Raw genomic sequence first — 5,897 nt, 5'->3', positions numbered from 1 at the left:
ACCTTTCTCTAAAAAAATTAACTACCCTATTACTTTTTCTCTAAGAAATCACATCAACCCACACCTCCCCCTAACCTACTATCATCACTCCCTACTAATCAACCATCACCTTTCCCTAATATATCATTTCTACGACCTAAACCTATAACCCTAATCTTAAATCAAACACTAATTCTCTCCCATCAATTAAATCTAAACTCCTAACCTTCACACATCTTACCACATATCACCATCTCTCTCACCCTCCTAACCACCCTCTTACACCCTCTGTTCTCTTAAACCAAACACTACTCAATCACAACCACCATCTTAAATACCCATAATCTCACCTCACCAAACACTCCACCCAAATGGGTTGGGTAGGATCCAAACCATTTAGGTCAAAAATCACCCATTTACCTTCATTACATAACTACTTTCATCCTAACTCTAAATTTCATATCCCCACCTTCAAAACTCATGCCATTCTCTACTCTCCCAACATTTTATCCCATCTTGTCCTTAAAAATAACTCCCAAACTCTATAAAACCCCCCTTCATTCTTAACTCTCACTACCTAATGAAAATTTGAAAAAAGTTCCATCTAAAAAATTCTCTACTCTCAACTCACCTCATTACTCTCAACTTTCAACTCACCTCAACTCTCAACCCTCAATACTCAACTCTCAACTCTCTTAAGCAAGTCAAGGAAAGTCAAAGAAGGTCAAGAAGAACAAGGTGGGCTTTGGACAAGGATCACCCCCCTTCTCTCCTCCCCACTTCCCTTTTTTACTTCTCCCCATCTCTACATTTACACATACACACCACAAATGGTTTGAATCATAAAAGGAGCCCCTTTTTCAATAAGGGTGCCCTCAACGATTTAAACCAATATCCAAGTCCCTCATCTTCGAGGGTACATGTTGGATTTTTCCAACTCTTATTTATTTATTTATTTATTTTTTAAATGGATCGAGTTCGAGGTTACCACCAATGGTGGATGGAGTAGGGTGCTTAACACTTCCCTAATTTATAAAATGAACCCCTTTACCTTGAATCAAAAGTTGAACCAAATGAGCCATATTCATATGAGAGTCATCAAATGTCAAAAAATATGATTTAAAAAAAAATGCAATTCGGGTGACCATTCACAACTATTTCAAATATAAATGGTGGCGACTCCAAACCCCCCAAAGTGGTTGATATATTCAAAATTGAATAAATCACGTGTCCACATCGGGTGTAAGGTGTAGCGATCCTAAGTGTGCATAAATTTCTATATCGAGTCGTAACGAGTAAGGAGATGAAAATATTATAAATGAAAGGAATTAGGGATAGTATTCACAAGCATTCGAGTTCATTACAATCATCATTAGGAATTCACAGCAATCGGATGATGAATTGTCGAATTAGACAAATGCAAAAACGGGGTGTCTACAATCACCCTTCTTGAATTCATGCCAAAGAAATTTGATCAAAATGAATGAGTGATAGATTCTACAGTTACATGTTATCAAGTTGAAGGAGACGAACCTAAAAAAGAAGATGATGGTGAGTCCAAAAGTGATTCAACAATCTCTAGCAACAAAGAAAAATTATTCTTGGAAGATGAACTAGCGTTAGATTTAGAGGACCTGCTAACTAACCTTGCATTTTTGAATGTACTCTATCTACTTGAGAAGACTCACCTAGCCTTGGCATATGCCTTAACTGAATCCTTCAAGTTCAAAAAGGGGTTTAATTAGTTGAAGAACATCAATCATGTGCCCTAGGTCTAATAACGATCACTTTCATTGATGCTGATCTTCAACTTGGGTCTCGTCCCCATAATAGACCTCTTTACGTCATAAGATATTTGAAAGATAGAAGATCCAAAAGAATTCTCCTCGATTATGGATTAGTTGTTAATATCATGCCAATTCGTACCATGAAACAAATCGACATTTCTGTAGATCAGCTTGCTCGAAACAAACTAAGATCCAAGGTTTCAATCAAAGAAGACAAAGAGCTATCGGTATGATATGACTAAAGCTTTCTATTGCAGATTCAGATTCAACATCTCTCTTTCATATGATAGATTACAAGATGTCATACCATTTACTTCTCGATCGACCATTATTTCATGCGAAGAAGAAAATGTATCAACCATAAAAAGAATGATAAATCGCACAGCTCGATCCCGTCCCGAATGAAACAACAAACCATGTGGGAGGCTTCAAATATGAATGCCTTAATCATGAAACGACAAACATTCGTTTATACAAATCAAACAAGCAACACCATATCACAACCATAATAAATTAATGATGCTAAAGATGTTGTCTCTGTCAATCACATCACAGTTGAAAAACTATTTGAGGATCAAACTTCTTCTTCAGATAGTGAAATTGAAAATGCCCCTCTAGTCCGTGAAGGAGGACAAGTCACTGTTGATAAACTCAAGGAGCTAAACCTTTGCACGAAGGAAGAACCACAACCCACCTATATCAATACTCTATTAAGTTTTAAACAAAAAGGTGATTATCTCAAATTATTACAAGAATATAGAGACAAATTCTCTTGGAACTACGAAGAGATGCCATGCTAGATCAGAATATTGTAGTTCATCAAGTTGTAGTCAAACACGGTGTTCATCCCACAAAATAAGTACAATGACGATTCCGATCGGAGTTGATCCTTTAAATTGAATCAAAGGTAAATAAGTTGATTGAAGCAGATTTCATTCGAGAAGTAAAGTCTCTTACTTGGATATCCAACATCGTTCTAGTGAAAAAGAAGAACAGACATATTCAAATGTGCATCGACTTTCGAGACTTGAACAACACATACCCAAAAGATGACTTTCTATTGTCAAATACTGAACTCTTGGTCGATGCAACCATATGACACCAGACATTATCTTTCATGGATGGTTTGTTTGGTTATAATCAAATTCAGATGTCTTCTAAGGATGAAGAACTCACAATATTTCGCACACCAAAAGATATCTATTGTTATAAAGTTATGCCTTTTAGACTAAAAAATGCTAGAGCAACCTACCAACGTACTATAGACACCCCAATTTGAATGGACCCTATTAAAAAAAACAAAAAAAAAACGTATTTTATCTGAATGGGCCTAAGGACTAAAACCCCTCAAATTAATGATCTTATTTCAAAGAAATGCCTAAGGTCTCTTGTTAGGCTCATAGGTTAATAAATATTGTGGGTTACCCTTCATTACCTCACTTTTCAACCCAACCCAACCCAATCCTACTTTAATCAAATCCAACTCAACTTCTAATCCTATTGGACTAAAGTAAAACTATTATCCCAAGCCCAAGTCTCAACCCAAATTCAATAATCACAACCAATCAACAAAAATCATCACAAGGGGACACATGTAACCACATTCTTTTCCTTTCCAAAAAAAATTTCAACAACTTTCTTACATCCATTTTTTTAACTGAGATCCACTCTATTCAACGCACCTAATACTTAATATACAATCTCTCCTTTACACCCTTATTTTTCTAATCAAAACCTATTCATTTCAACTCACCTAACACTCAATCTACAACTACTCTTTTACACCTCCATTCTTCTAACTAAAATCCACTCATTTCAATTCACCTAATACTTAATTTACAATCACTTCCTTACACTCCTAATCTTCTAATCAAAACCCACATATTTCAACTCACCTAACATTCAGTTTACAACCAATGCTTTACACCCCCATTCTTTTGATCAAAATCTACTCATTTCAACTCACCTGACACTCAACCCAAATGGGTTGAAAGATCCAACCCATTTACACCTCCTTCACAAATACTCTTCCATCACCCTTAAATTACACATATCATATTCATAAACCTCACAACATTCTACCTTTTTTCACCCTCTCATCCCACTTTACCCCTAAAAATTACCTTCAAAATCCTATAAAACCTTCTTCCTTCTCAATGCAATCCCCCCAAGAAAAAAAGACCTGAACTCCCTCAAGACTTAAACTCTCTATCAAGCCTCATTTTCTCTCAACTCTCAACCCTCTCTTAACTCACAATTCTTTTTCTCTCTCTCATAATCTCTACATCTACACCCATCAACCAATAAAAATTCCACATAACTAAATATCAAATTCAAAGAAGACTCATTTCTTGAAGGTCAAGAAGAAAACTCAAAGAATAAGAACAAGGTGGGTGTGGACAAAGATAAAGAAAAATCTTTCACCCCCTCTATCCCCTTCAAATTTTCCCTTTCTATTTTTCTCCTTTCTCTATTTTATTTTTATTTTTTTAGCTTCAAGATGGGATGAAACCCTCTTCTACCTTTGGTAGATTGGGCTCCGGTTCGGTTGAAAGGGTAGAGGTTGAAAATCTCTACAAAATAAAATATTTCTAAAATCCTTATACTAATGCACACCACACAAAATTTGAGACTAAGTAGGCCCTTTCCCTATGTAAATGGGCCCTCAACTAGAAAAGTCTACATTTTTAAAATTTGCTCAAAGGTATGGATTATAAAAGGGCTCCTTCCTCAATAAGGAATTTTTTTTTATTTAAATCGAAATCAAAGTCCCTCGCACTCGAGGGCACAAAATCGATTTTTTCGACCTTTTATTCATTTTTCAAAATAGATTGAATCCGAGGTTACTACCAATAGTGGAAGGAGTAGGGTGCCTAATACCTTCTATACTTCCTAATATGAACTCCCTTACCTAGATTTAGGGTAGACCAATAAACCTTATTTGTACGAGAGTCGCTAACAAAAAAAATGATTTTTTAAAACTACTTTTCAGGTGTGTATTCATACCTTTTTCTATAAAAAAATTGTGGCGATTCCAAACCCAAGTAGGAAAAATTTTTGGACTAAAAAATCTCATGTCTACACGTGCAATGCAAAAGATCTTTGATGATATGTTTCATAGAAAGATTAAATGTTATGTTGATGATCTGGTAATGAAATCCATAAGAAGAACTGAACACTTGCAATATCTTCAAGATGTCTCTGATAGACCTTGAAGATTTCAACTGAAGATAAATCCTTTGAAATAAACCTTTGGTGTTACTTCAAGAAAATTTCTTGGGTTCGTGGTTTGACATCGTGGCATTGAGATTGACCAAACAAATATCGATGCTATCCAAAATATGCTTGAATCAAAAAATGTTCATGATCTCAAAAGCCTTCAAGGAAGACTTATATTCGAAGGTTTATCTCGAACTTGGTTGGACAATGTCATCCTTTTAATCGATTGATGAAAAAGGGGATGACGATAGAATGAAACGACGCTTGTATAAATGGTCTAAAAAGCATTAAAGAGTACCTTCTCAAGCCACCGATCTTAGCAACCCCTATTCTTGGTAAACCATGGATCCTCTATATTAGTGCACATGAATTCTCATTGAGGGCATTACTGGCACAAGAAAATAATGAAGGAAAAGAGAATGCATTGCATTACCTTAGTTGAACTTTGGTGGGGGTAGAGTTAAACTATTTGCTACTAAGAAGCTTCGAAACTACATACTTTCGCATACAATCCGCCTCATCTCACAGGTATGCCTCCTCAAATACATCATTTCAAGACTTGTCCTTTCAGGAAGGTTAGCCAAATAGGTCCTCATATCAGATTTTGAGATCATTTACATTCCTTAGAAAGTCTACATTCCTTAGAAAGTAGTAAAAGGGCAAACACTAGCTATCTTCCTCACTAAACATCCAATCCACGGATATCCAATAGCCATTGACAAGGGAAATTTCATTATTTTCTCTTTATGAAACATGCCATTTCATGTGATATTATACCTTTTACATCTTAAATCAAACTCAACTTGGAGTCATAAATTTTACAATCATTTATACAAGTAGACTACAAAGGAATGAAGTTCTAATTAGGGTAGAAAAATTAATTACCTGGTTACTGAAAAATATTCAAAAAAT

The sequence above is a fragment of the Akebia trifoliata genome, chromosome 12, assembly GCF_017979445.1.
Source record: "Akebia trifoliata isolate Shusen 1 chromosome 12, ASM1797944v1, whole genome shotgun sequence".
Lineage (NCBI taxonomy): Eukaryota > Viridiplantae > Streptophyta > Magnoliopsida > Ranunculales > Lardizabalaceae > Akebia > Akebia trifoliata.
The sequence above is the reverse complement of the archived record's forward strand: the minus strand, read 5'-3'. Positions refer to the sequence as shown.